Below are 14,112 nucleotides of genomic sequence, written 5' to 3' on the forward strand. Positions count from 1 at the left end.
AGTACAGGTAAAGATGAGGGGTGTAGTAGTAGTACAGGTAAAGATAAGGGGTGTAGTAGTAGTACAGGTAAAGATGAGGGGTGTAGTAGTAGTAGTAGTACAGGTATAGATGAGCCTGGTGTAGTAGTAGTACAGGTACAGATGAGGAGTGTAGTAGTAGTAGTACAGGTATAGATGAGGAGTGTAGTAGTAGTACAGGTAAAGATGAGGGGTGTAGTAGTAGTACAGGTAAAGATGAGGGGTGTAGTAGTAGTAGTACAGGTACAGATGAGGAGTGTAGTAGTAGTACAGGTACAGATGAGGGGTGTAGTAGTAGGGTTACAGGTAAAGATGAGTGGTGTAGTAGTAGTACAGGTAAAGATGAGGGGTGTAGTAGTAGTACAGGTATAGATGAGGAGTGTAGTAGTAGTAGTACAGGTATAGATGAGGAGTGTAGTAGTAGTACAGGTACAGATGAGGAGTGCAGTAGTAGTAGTACAGGTAAAGATGAGGGGTGTAGTAGTAGTACAGGTACAGATGAGGGGTGTAGTAGTAGTACAGGTAAAGATGAGGGTCAGGGACATAGCTAAGAGCATGGGGCAGACTGGGGGGGAAGGGCATGGGGTACACTGGGCTGGAGAGCATGGGGTACACTGGGGGGGGCAAGTATGGGGCACACTGGGGGGAGCAAGGGGCAGACTAGGGGGGAAGGGCATGGGGCACACTGGGGGGAGCATGGGGCAGATCGGGGGGGAGAATAGGGCAGATCGGCAGGGGCATGGAGCAGACCGGGGCAGGAGGGAACATACCTGGTGTACCCGCTCTGCGCGGGCGCACACCACCGGCACTTGCTCTCTCCTCCCGCCCGCACTACTCCCCGCAGCGGACCCGCCCCCATAGCCGGACGTGTACGCGCGCTTCCTCCCGGCCGCACATGGAGGTCCCCGGAGGAGGCTGCAGATACTGAAGCATCGGGTGATAGTGTCGCTGCTGTACAGCTCCAGCACCCGCAGCGATCACCCGATGCTTCAGCATCTGCAGCCTCCTCCGGGGACCTTCATGTGCGGCCGGGAGGAAGCGCGCGTACACGTCCGGCTATGGGGGCGGGTCAGAGGCGGGGACATAGGACGCTGCTGGGCGCTCTCGCTCCTCACGCTGTTTCAGTAGCTGGAGGATGCGAGCAGCCCGCGCGCCCAAATCCAATGATTTTTTTGGAAAATCGATTTTCCAAAAAAGTCAAATCGATTCTCAAATTCTGGGCGAATTAATCAAATTAATTCGATTAATCGCCCAGCCCTAGTTGGCTGATATTGGCTATTACTAGTGGGTGTCAGCTGCTGATAGGGAGCTCAGCTCCTGAACTTGCTTCATACTTCTGCACCCTACCACTAACATACATATGTACATACAGTAATACCTCCAAGAAAGAAGCAGAGACACCTGTCATAATGACAGGTATCGCTGCTCTAAACAGGTGGGTGTCAGCCAGAGAGGGGCTCCTTCAAAAAAAAAAAAGGGTGGAGTCTCCTATGCAGTCAAGTGCGCCGGCCACCTAGGAAAGGGGGATTTCCTGCTCCTTTAGTAACGAGTAATGCACAATGCACCCGTACTCACTGCTAGTGCAGAGGAGGTAAGTGGTGATGCTATTGCATCTCCACTTAACTCTTTACGCTCTGTGGTACGGGCACGCTGCATCTGACCTGTAGAGTGCAACAACCAATTGCACACATTTACACGGTTCCCTATGGGAAATCACACAGCTCGATTCTCAAAGAGCCTTTCAGACTGGATTGTATTGTATTACTGTATAGCGGTCATGAAGGGGTTAAAAGAATACAGTATAAGGCTGGGTTCACACTATGTTTTTTGCAAAAACAGATGAATAAACGGATGCATTTGTGTGCATCCATTTTGATTCGTTATTCCATTGACTTTTATTATAAAAAACGGACCAAAACGCATGTTGTTTTTTTTAACACAAAAATAACGTCAGCTCCGTTTTTGTGTACGTTAAAAAAACAGATGCCAATGGAAAGAAGTCAATGGAAAAACTGATCAAAACAGATGCAAACACAAATGCAAAAACGGATTGAAAAAACGCAGTGTGAATCCAGCCATAGGGTGGTATTACGTGGAACGATTATCGTTTGAAAAATCGTTAAAACATTTGGATTTGAACAATAATCGTTAAGAGTAATAGCAGACAACAATTAAACGACCAACGAGAGATCGTTGGTTGTTTAATAGAATTTGGACCAGTTTTTATCGTTGGTCGTTCGCATTTAATAAGACTTCGTTCGGTTGTTCGCAGTGGCGACGACAGGAGGAACGCAATAATGATCATAAGTAACGATCATCATTCCGTTTAATTGGGTGAACGATTTTAGGTCGTTCGCCATAGCGGTCATTTGAGTTTGTTTATCGTTAATCGTCAAAAAAATCGCTTTGTGTAATAGTCCCCTTACTCTGCTGATTGGAAACACATAACAGAAGAACAGATCTATAAACAGCAGCTTTTTAATGGTTTCCACTAAAGTTTCACTTTTTTTGAAAACAAATAAGATAATAAGAAAAAAAAATTATACGAGCACGTCTCCTCATTGGCTTCATCCTCCAGGACGGTGTCAAGTGCAGCTGGGAGAAATGTATGAAGAGCAGCCTCTCTGTATGACCACTTGGCAAGCAGGGTGCAGATTCACCAAAAGAGTGCAACGTTCTGGTTTTGTTTAAAGGGGTTGTTCACCAAGAATTTCTTTCTTTCAAATTAACTTGTGCTAGAAAGTGCTAGAGATTTGTAATTTACTACTATTAAAAAAAAGTCTAGTCTTCCAGTACTTATCAGCTGCTGTATGTCCTGCAGGACGTGATGTATTCTTTCCAGTCTGACACCACTTTCTGCATGACATACAGCAGCTGTAAGTAAATTACAAATCTCTAGCACTTTCTGGCACCAGTTGATTTAGAAAAAAAAGCTGGTGAACAACCCCTTTTAAAAAAAAAAAAAATACTGGATCTACACTGGGGTCAATACAGCCCTATTCTCGTTCTCCCGATTACGCATGGTCTCACTACGAGGACCGTGACACTTTATAGCTAAGATATCAGCAATAACATTAAAGGGGTCCTCCGGCTACATTGTTTTTCTTTCATATCAACTGGTGTCATAAAGTTATACAAATTTGTAATTTACTTCTGTGCCCTTATTTTTTGCGTCACTATTTGTACTTTGCAATGACAGGCTGAATTTTTGCATAAAGTACACTGCGAAACCAGGAAAAAATTCAATGTGTGGTGAAATTGAAAAAAAAAAATGCATTTCTTTTATTTGTTTTTTTTTTTCGTTTTTACGCCATTCCCTCTGGGGTAAAACTGACTTGTTATTTATGTTCCTCAAGTCGTTACGATTACTATGATATATAACATGTATAACTTTCATTGTATCTGATGGCCTGTAAAAAATTCAAACCATTGTTAACAAATATATTTTCCTTAAAATCGCTCCATTCCCAGGCTTATAGCGCTTTTATCCTTTGGTCTATTGGGCTGTGTCAGGTGTCATTTTTTGCGCCATGATGTGTTCTTTCTATCGGTACCTTGGTTGCGCATATGCGACTTTTTAATCGCTTTTTATTACAATTTTTCTGGATTTGATGCGACCAAAAATGCGCAATTTTGCACTTTGGGATTTTTTTGCGCTGACGCCGTTTACCGTGCGAGATCGGGAATGTGATTAATTAATAGTTCGGGCGATTACGCACGTGGCGATACCAAACGTTTATTTATTTTTATTTATAACATGGAAAAAGGGGGGTGATTCAGACTTTTATTATGGGAGGGGATTTTTATTAATAAAACTTTTTTTTTTTCTTTTACACGCCCCTGGGGTTAGTGTTATTCCACCCCTGGGGTTAGGGTTATTCCCCCCCCCTGGGATTAGTGTTATTCCCCGCCTGGGGTTAGGGTTATTCCCCCCCCCCCCTGGGATTAGTGTTATTCCACCCCTGGGGTTAGTGTTATTCCCCCCCCCTGGGATTAGTGTTATTCCACCCCTGGGGTTAGGGTTATTCCCCCCCTGGGGTTAGGGTTATTCCCCCCCCTGGGATTAGTGTTATTCCCCGCCTGGGGTTAGTGTTATTCCCCCCCCTGGGGTTAGGGTTATTCCCCCCCCTTGGGGTTAGGGTTATTCCCCCTGGGGTTAGGGTTATTCCCCCCCCCCTTGGGGTTAGGGTTATTCCCCCTGGGATTAGGGTTATTTCCCCCTGGGGTTAGTGTTATTCCCCCCTAGGGTTATCCCCCCCCTGGGGTTAGGGTTATTCCCCCCCCTGGGGTTGTTATTCCTCCCCTGGGGTTAAGGTTATTCCCCCCGTGGGGTTATTCCCATTCCCCCCCTGGGGTTAGGGTTATTCCCCCCTGGGGTTAGGGTTATTCCCCCCCTGGGGTTAAGGTTATTCCCCCCCTGGGGTTAAGGTTATTCCCCCCCTGGGGTTAAGGTTATTCCCCCCCTGGGGTTAAGGTTATTCCCCCCCTGGGGTTAAGGTTATTCCCCCCTGGGGTTAAGGTTATTCCCCCCCTGGGGTTAAGGTTGTTCCCCCCCTGGGGTTAAGGTTATTCCCCCCCTGGGGTTAGGGTTATCCCCCCCCTGGGGTTAGGGTTATCCCCCCCCTGGGGTTAGGGTTATTCCCCCCTGGGGTTAAGGTTGTTCCCCCTGGGGAACTTCTAGTATAAGTGCACTGATCTCTCATTGAGATCTATGCTGCATAGATATGCAGCATAGATCGATGAGATAGGCACATTGATTGCTTCTGGCTGCTGCAGCCAGAAGCAATTGAGTGCTGAGCCGGGATCAGCGCCATTATGGCGCAGGCCCCGGACGGCATAAGATGTGTGGGTCGTTCCCCACTAGACACCAGGGATCGGCTGCATCAATTAATCAGATGCAGCTATCAACTTTGACAGCTGCATCGGATTACTTTATTAGCAGGCACGGCGATCGGACCGTGCCCGCTTATAGCCGCGGCCCCAGGCTACGAGCGGCACCCGGGACCGCGGCGGTTCAGAGCACGGCCCCGCTCTAAACGCATGGAGGCGGCCCTGGACGTACCCGTACATCCAGGGTCGCCTACGGGTTAAAGCGACTCTGTAACCCCAATCTGACCCCCCCCCCCCCCCCCCCCCCAAACCACTTGTACCTTCGGATAGCTGCTTTTAATCCAAGATCTGTCCTGGGGTCCGTTCGGCAGGTGATGGAGTTATTGTCCTAAAAAAATACTTTTAAACTTGCAGCCCGTGCCCTATGGGCGTATCTGTGCCCTAACTTTGCACCACCCCTGTGTCCCTCCTCCCCACCCTCTTCATCATTAGGAATGCCACTGAAACATTTTCTCCATGCTGAACATTGCACAGGTGGCCTAACGATCCAGCCCATGTGCCAGGCTGACACAGGTGGAGAATAGGAGGCAATCTGCCTGGAACATTCCTAATGATGAGGAGGGCGGGGAGGAAGGACGGAGCATAGTTAGGGCACACATACTCCCGTTTGGCACAGTATTTTTTTTTAGGACAATAACTGCATCACCTGCTGATTAGGCCGCAGGACAGATCTTGGATTAAAGAGGATGTACCACCAGGTATGTCCTCTTTAACCTGACACAGGGATAGAACAGCACCGTGATGGGGAAGCCGGTGCCGCGGTCCGTTTTTCGAAACGCGGCCCGGTTCCCCCGTACAGCGCCGTTCTTTCCATGGTTACCGGGCGGGGCTGAAGTACAGGAGGCAGGCCGGCCCGCCCCCAGTGGGAGAGAATTCCCTCCCCTCTATGACCCCGCTCCTTAGATTCTAACGGAGCCGGGTCATAGAGGGGAGGGAACTCCCTCCCACTGGGGGCGGGCCGGCCTGCCTCCTGTACTTCAGCCCCGCCCGGTAACCATGGAAAGAACGGTGCTGTACGGGGGAAGCGGGCCACGGTACGAAAAACGGACCGCGGCACCGGATTCCCCATCACGGTGCTGTTCTATCCCTGTGTCAGGTTAAAGAGGACATACCTGGTGGTACATCCTCTTTAAAAGCAGCTATCCGAAGGTACATGTGGTTTGGGGGGTCAGATTGTGGGTACAGAGTCGCTTTAAAAAATCTCCAGTCTTCCAATACTTATTAGCTGCTGTATGTCCTGCAGGAAGTGGTGTATTCTTTACAGTCTGACACACTGCTCTCTGCTGCCACCTCTCTTTATGTCAGGAACTGTCCAGAGCAGGAGAGGTTTTCTAGGGGGATTTGCTGCTGCTCTGGAAAGTTCCTGACATGGACAGAGATAGCATTTGCACAGTGCGATCAGGATACAGCTCTGGATCCTCCATTGATGCTGATCCTCTAGTGATACGGCTTCTTCCCGCACAAGTTCAGTACAGGATCAGTAATGTATGTACACCGTGACCCCACCTGCAGAATAGTGAGTGCAGCTCTGGAGTATAATACAGGATGTAACTCAGGATCAGTACAGGATAAGTAATATAATGTATGTACACAGTGACCCCACCAGCAGAATAGTGAGTGCAGCTCTGGAGTAGACTGGAGGATAGGCGGGTGTGGTCACTTTCAGTGTGTGTAGGTGTGTCTGTCTGTGCTCCTGAGCTCCAGAGAGAGAGGCTGATTTTCCACCTGCCTTTCCCAGGAGTGTGGCAGGCTCCTGGGGGAGGCTTTCAGCATGGATCCCCGGGAATCCCAGGCCTCCATCTCCCGAACCAGGCCGGCGGGGGGTGGAGAGGAGAAGCTACCGGCCAGCGCTCCAGCCTGTGGACTGAGGAGATCTGGAAGGGTCCGCAGCAATGTGGCCCCTGGCCCCCAGGCAATGGCTTCCAGTGATGGAGGAAAGAAAACTGCGCCTAAGAAAACTCCAGCAGTGTCCAGGAGTCAGCCGGTGGAGATGTGGGGTGAGCGAGGCCCCAAGGAGTCTGCCAGCACGTACTGCTCCCGCATCACCGCTAAGTTTGCAGAGTACGAACAGCTTGGGAAGGAACTGAAGGCAGCAAGAGAAGATCTGCGCTTTCTCAGGTACCAGGCTAATACGGCTCCCAAGAGGAAGAAGCCCGAGTTCTCTCCCAGGATCAGGTCCCTGAGTGCCCAGGTAAAGGGGATAGAGGAGAGGAGGGCGGCCATCCTAGAAGGGAGCGACCTGTTCAGGGAGAAATTGCGCAATGAGGATCGCTTTGCCACTATGAAATCCCCTAGCAGCAGAGCGGATGATGGGGGTGATGCTGCAGGAGATGGGGAGAGTAGTAGTGGTGAGGAGGAAGAAATGGAGGCTGAGGAGGCTGTGAAAGCTGAGGACTTGGTGGAGTGTAAGGAGGAGGACTGTGTGGTGAATGAAGACCCCTCTGATGTCACTCAAAGTAACCCCCAAAGCATGCAAGAGAGCTACAGCATTATGGCAGCGCAGGTGGCTCTGCCAGACACTGATGAGGATGATGATGATGGTCTGTCAGATGGAGGACTACTACAGGCCATAATCAGGCAGGAGTCCCCCCTGAGGATGGAGGCCTTCACATTTGGAGAAGATCTCGGTGATGATGTTCCGGTAAAAAGAAAAGCAGCAAAAAAGCAAGAGAGTGTGAGTCTTGTGTTCACTCCATTCCAGCAGTCCGGGGCGGCTGAGAAGTCAGTCCGGGCGGCTGGTGACTCCTCTACACTGCCAGTCCCCATTTCTGATGTGGAATGGGGCCAGCAAGGAGGAGAGATAGATGGCAAGATGGCGGAGAAAGCCGCTCCTGCTTGTGTCAGTAGTGGGGGCGGCCATAGTAAAGGTAAAGAAGGGGCGGACAGGAAGGTTCAGGGCCACTCGGGAGTCTCGGGTGCTGCAGGACGCTCCTCTGTGGGGGGTGCCCGGGCATCAGAGACTGGTGCAGAAGGTTCCGGAATGTCACATCCACCCGGAGTGACTGCGTTTCCGGTTGCCGTGTCTCCTGCTGTTGGCTCTGCGGAGTCGCAGCGGGATGGCGCATCTTCTGGGAATGCAGTAAGCAACTCTCCCAGGGCAAGAACATTGGAGCCTATAATGGGTTCCAGCGGGAGAGTTAATGGTGATGCGGGGCCATGTGCGTCACCTGTCATGGCATCCGCAGCTAAAGAGACTGTTGGGACTGAGACACGAAAAACAGTGCTAAAACCTGCCACACTGATCCATAAAGCCAGCCCAGCTACTGAGTGTATGGAGGTGACGGATGGGGGGAGTAGTAGTAGTATGAATGTTGTGCAGACTGAGGGAGGGAGTGGTGTTATTGATGGGAGTAGTAGTGGTGTGCATGATGGGGATGTGAGTGGTTTGAATGCTAGGGGTGGTGAAGTTAACCCTTCAGGTGCCACTGGAGAAGTGGCAATTCTCAGGGCAGATATTGCTGGGGTATATTCTGGTAATGCGGTTACTAGTCAGTCAGGGCCGGGTCCGGCTGCCCCTCCGGCTGCCATCAGGAGTTACGCTAATGTTGCGGCAGCCGGAGGTCCAGGGAGATCTTCACTTCCACCCCCTGGGGAGGGTCACTTGCAACGACGCCTTCTGGAGGCTCTTAGGAAAGGAGATAGAACGCTCCAGGTAGAGGGGAGGGAGGTCGACTTGTCCTTCTACATAGAAAGACATGGACTTGGAGCCTTCCGAGAGAACAATGGGGAAGTGGTCTGGTCGCTTCCAACACCCGGGCAGGAGGTGGGCCGTAGGAACGTGGCCCGTCTGGTATGGAGAGGCAGTGATGCGTGCCCACAGAGAGGGAAGGTGGTGGAGCTTCTCTTCCAGATGAGGTTCAAGGCCAGTGACATCTTTGCTTTGATCCACCCCTACGGCTCCTCTGAGTTCGACATCAGCTTTGTAAGACCAGAGGGGCTTGAACTTTTCTGGTCTAATTATGAGCTGGTGAAGGACGAGCCCGGATGGCGAGATTTCATTGTTAAAGCGATATCTCGCCAGAGCATGGTAAAGAAAGTGACCGTTTTGACACGTAACGAATCACTTTCTTGTTATGACATCATGACTTGGTTGGGCAGGTACGGGGAAGTGACGGACGTTCCCCGGAAGAACTTAGATCAGCATGGCATCTGGTCTGGGGCCTGGACGTTCTCAGTCCGTCTAAAACGTTCAGGCAATACTGTTGCGCACATACCATCAGCCACTTTCCTTGGTCGCGACAGAATCCAGGTCTTTTACCAGGGGCAACCGAAGCTGTGCCACAGGTGCGGTGATCCCACCCACTTTAGCGCAAACTGCTCTAAGCAGATGTGCGCACTGTGCGTTGCGGAGGGTCATCTTGCTGCATCCTGTGGCCGGATTAGGTGCCACCTGTCTGGTGACCTTGGTCACCCATTTAGTAGGTGTCCTCGTTCTTTCTCTTATGCTGCAGCCACCCGAGCTGGGGAGAGCCCTGAGGTTGCCTCAGAGGGGGAGGGGACTAGCAGAGGAGAGGGAGCACCAGAGCCAAGGAAGAGAACTGACAAGGAAAAGCGTAAGAGCCCCACTCAGCTTAGGCGAGAGGAAAGGCGCAGAAGGAGCAGGGACCTTGGAAATTCCAAGATGGTCGGGGTAGTCCAGGGTCCTGCTCCTGGCGTTGGCTCAGATGGTCAGGCTGAGGCTTTGGGGGACGATGAACTAGATGAAGAGATGGGGAGACTGCGCAAAGAGGAAAGCGAGGCTATAGCCATCTCCTCAGGTTCTTCCCAGTATGAAAGTCTGGATGAGGATGGAGGGAGATGGCAAGAGGAAAAACCTAAGCGCAGCAGAAGGAAGAATGTTAAGAAGATGCCTAAAAAATCTAAGGGGACTTCTTCGTCTTCCCAAAATATTATTAAAGGCCAGATGTCAAAGGAAGCTCTGACTGACCCCCCTCTGATCGGTCTATCTAACAGATATCAGTCCCTCAGTGAAGGAACCTCTCCATTTTTAGAGGGAGAGGTTGAGGGACTGGTGTCTAGGGCAGAGGAACCTCCAGGAGATGCCGAGCCTGCTCCCCCAGAGGTAGTTTCCTCAGGGGGTCAGGTGGGGGAAGTGAAGATCAAGAGATGGATATGTCCACCTCTCTAAAACGGTCTAAGGAACCATCTAAGGGGTCTTCCTCTGATGTTGAAGGGGGTGGAAAGAAAAAAGGAAAGAAAACAAGTAAGTAGGCCGTCCAACTCTATCATCCATGATGGCGGCACTCACCCCATTGACGCTGGCATCCATTAACTGTGCCAGCATTAAGTCGGATACGGCTAGATTTGCAGCCTTTGATTTTCTCGGTCGTATTAACGCCGACATTTTGTTTTTGCAGGAGACCAGGTTAACAGATCTAGCCTCTCTAATAAAAGCAAAGAGAGAGTGGAGGCATGGACCTTCACACTGGTCTCTTGCGGCTGAGCCGTATAGTGGGGTGGCGGTCCTTTTTACCGCTCCTGTAGAATGCAGACGGGTTATCGAGTTGGAAATGGGGAGGTGCCTGATCTTGGATGTCCTCATGAAGGGGCAAGAGCTCCGGCTCATTAACATCTATGCCCCACAGACTAAGTGGGACCGTAAAAGCCTTTTTATGAGGATTAAGCCCTTTCTTTTTATGAGTCGGCAGGTGGTCTTTGGTGGAGACTTCAACACTATCACGAGGTCTCAGGACAGGAGAGGCGCCAAAGACAAGCTGGCTTATGATAGCATGGCCCTGATCAGCATAGTTAGGGAAGCTCGCCTAGAGGATGCCCACATCCGGACCCCCTCGGGCCACACGGGTTTCACCTATCATCGAGGTAGCTGCAGGTCTAGATTAGACAGGTTTTATTTAAAGGAGGAAGCCGTCTCTTCCGCAGTGTCCGTGGTTGAGGTGGAGTTCTCCGATCACTGTCTAATTTTGTTTTCCCTGAATGTTTCAGAGACCCCCCGGATGGGTAGAGGCTACTGGAGGCTGAATTCGTCCCTCCTGGAAGAAGCAGGGGTAAGACAGTCCTTTGAGGATTTTCTTCAGAGTCAGGTACCTCTACTGGGCCTATGTAGTAGTAAGTCAGAGTGGTGGGAGATATTCAAGAAGCGGGTTGCGAGGTTCTTCCGCCAGCTCTCGAGCCTCAGGTCCCTGAATAGGTATCGTGTGTATCAGGGCCTGAGGAGGAAACTCGAGCATCTCGTCTCGACTGGAGGTAGTAGAGAAGAGATCTCCAGAGTGAAAGCCTTGCTCATGAGGTGTCAGTATGATAGGCACGCATCTTTGGTTTTTGAGAGGGATTTCGGGAGGTACCGCTCGCCTGACCCCTACAGAAACTGTAAGATGTCAGTGAGTAGTAAGATCGTGACTGGACTGGTTGATAGTACGGGATCTCTGAACCGGTCCAGATCAGGGATCCTGGAGGTCGTCAGATCCTTTTACTCACACCTCTTGGGGAGGAAGGATCTAGATCGAGACGAGATGTCGGGTTTCCTGGCTGAAACCATTCCTGAGCCAGGGGTAGACCCCTCTCTTGATGTTTTGGCAGAAGAGATCAGGGAAGAGGAAGTTAGACTGGCGATTGAAGGGCATGCCCTGAAGAAGTCGCCAGGTCCAGATGGCTTAACATCTGAGTGGTATAAGACCTTCAGGGACCTCTTGGTTCCCCTCTTGACTGAGGTCTTCAATGAGTGTCTTTCCTCGGGCACTCTGCCGAGGTCAATGAGGAGGTCAGCCCTGATTCTTCTGTCAAAGGGTAAAGATTCGAGCCGCATTGAGAATTGGAGGCCCATAGCTCTTCTCAATGTGGACAGGAAGATTCTGGCCAAGATACTGTTTAATCGGCTGGTGAAGTTTGCACCCCGGCTCCTTTCGGAGGCTCAGCATTGCTCTGTTCCAGGCCGAAGCACCTTAAGTGCTGTCCTTGGTGTCAGGGAGGCAGTGGAGCGGAGTAGTGCGGGTCTTTGGAAGGGGTACTTGCTGTCCCTGGATCAGGCCAAAGCATTTGATCGGGTGAACCACGAGTACCTCTGGTCTGTCCTTCGGAGATATGGCCCACCAGCTACTTTTGTCAATTGGCTTAAGATCTTGTATGCAGGGGCAGAGAGTTTCCCGCTGGTGAACGGTTGGTCTGGCCGCTCTTTTGAGGTTGGGTCTGGTGTTCGCCAGGGCTGTCCTTTGAGCCCACTGTTGTATGTGTTCGCGATCGACCCTTTCCTTAGGAGGGTTGGTTGTGGACCATTGGCAGGGGTCGGGATGAGCCTGGAGGAGCCAGAAGCCACCCTGAGAGTGGTAGCGTACGCTGATGATGTCACTATCTTCGTGTCCTCGAGAGAGGAGGTCGATATGGTGATGTCGGAGGTGGACCGCTACTCAGAGGCATCTGGGTCCAGAATCAACCCGGATAAGTGTGAAAGTCTCTGGCTGGGAGGGGGAGATCCCGAGTTTGATCTCCCGGACACCCTTCCAGGGCCCCAAGACTCGGCAAAAATCCTAGGCATTACATTCGGCCAGGGTGATTACCCCACTAAAAACTGGGATGGTAGGCTCCAGAATGCCGCTCAGAAGGTGGACCAGTGGAAGGGTTGGTCCTTAACCTTAAGGGAAAGGGTACACCTGATCAAATCGTACCTGCTCCCTTTGTTTATCTACCTGGGCAGTGTATGTATCTTGCCAGAGGCTTCCTATACTAGGATCTACAGCCTGTTCTTCCAGCTGTTATGGGGGAATAGGCTGAACCTGGTCAAGAGAGAGGTTACGTACCGCACGAGGAGACTTGGGGGTTTGTCTATGGTGAACCCTGTGGTGTTCTTACTGAACACCTTCTTAAAAGCTAACATCGCAAACCTCTGGAAAGAGAGGGCTCCTCCGTGGGTACTCTCCTGCAGGGAATGGTTTCGGCCTTTCTTCCAGGAATGGGAGACAGGAGGGCGAGTGAAGGACCTTCGTACACCCCATGGGTATCTTCCGGCTTACGCTACCCCGACTCTGAAGATGATACGTCGGTGGGGTCTGGGAATGTGGGAAATCAGGACTCAGTCGAGGAAATTCCTTGACCAAAGGGTTCTGTTGACCCATTTCCAGAAGCCCTTGGCGCTCAGGGACTGCCCAGGTCAGGATCTAGAGGTTGGGCTTAGTCTTTTAAACTCGAAACGGATCCCTCAGAAGTTTTGGGATTTGGCCTGGCTCTGCTTCCAGGGGAAGCTATATGTAAGGGACAATTTGAAGTGCAGGAGCTCCGATGATCGGGGGTGTCCCCGTGAGGAGTGTGGTAATACACTGGAAAGCATGGATCATTTCCTGCTTCATTGTCCCTTCAATATAGGGGTTTACACCAGGGTGGGCGCCTCCATAGGTTGAAGTCAGTTAGTCAGCTTCACCTATCCGGAGTGGGCTTATGGGGCATTCAGGAACCTGGGTGGCCGAGATCGCTGCACGTTATTTCTAGTCAGCTTAGTGGTTAGGTTCCACACGTGGAACGCACGGTGTCCAGTATCTACACAGCGTAGAGTCCTCTCCGAGGTGGAGGTTTGTAGGAACATCACTGGTGACCTTGGGAAGATCAGGTCTTTAGAGTATGGCAGGCTGGGTACCAGTAGGGCTTCTCTCATGTGGAGAGGGTTTTCTTTTGCTGTGCCCTAGGTACTAAGCCCACTGGGTGAGGGACCATAATTCTGGTTAGGGACAGAGCAGGTAGGGACAGCAGTAGGGAAAGCGCGTAGGGTCAGTTTAAACTTAGGGTTAGAGATAGGGAGAGAGCAGGGTAAGATAGTAAGGGATAGTTTATAAATTTCTAGTGCCCGGTCTGCCATCCTCCGATCCCGGTGGAGGGCTGGTGCATGCCACTTTAGCTTTTTGTTTTGTTTTTCTGGTCAGCAGTAGGTATAAAGGGCTTACAGGCTACCGAACTTGGGCCTTATTATAATATTGTATAATATTGTTGTGTTATGTTATTATGGTGTGCTATGTTTATGTTAATATATGTTTTGTGATAAGTGTAGGCAGGGTTATGGCTGAATAAGCCATGTGAACTTTATGGACATTATAGTCATTGTATATATTGTATATATGAGGGGATACAGAATAGGTTGGGAGGGGGGATATGGGGGGCGGGGTCTGTGGGAAGGTGTGGGCTGAATGGAGCTGACACCAAAAATGGACTGAACTTTGACTCCATGAACTGAGCTCACACTGGGGTCTAGGGGTAGGTGGAGGG

The sequence above is a fragment of the Dendropsophus ebraccatus genome, chromosome 13 (assembly GCF_027789765.1).
Source record: "Dendropsophus ebraccatus isolate aDenEbr1 chromosome 13, aDenEbr1.pat, whole genome shotgun sequence".
In the NCBI taxonomy this organism is placed as follows: domain Eukaryota; kingdom Metazoa; phylum Chordata; class Amphibia; order Anura; family Hylidae; genus Dendropsophus; species Dendropsophus ebraccatus.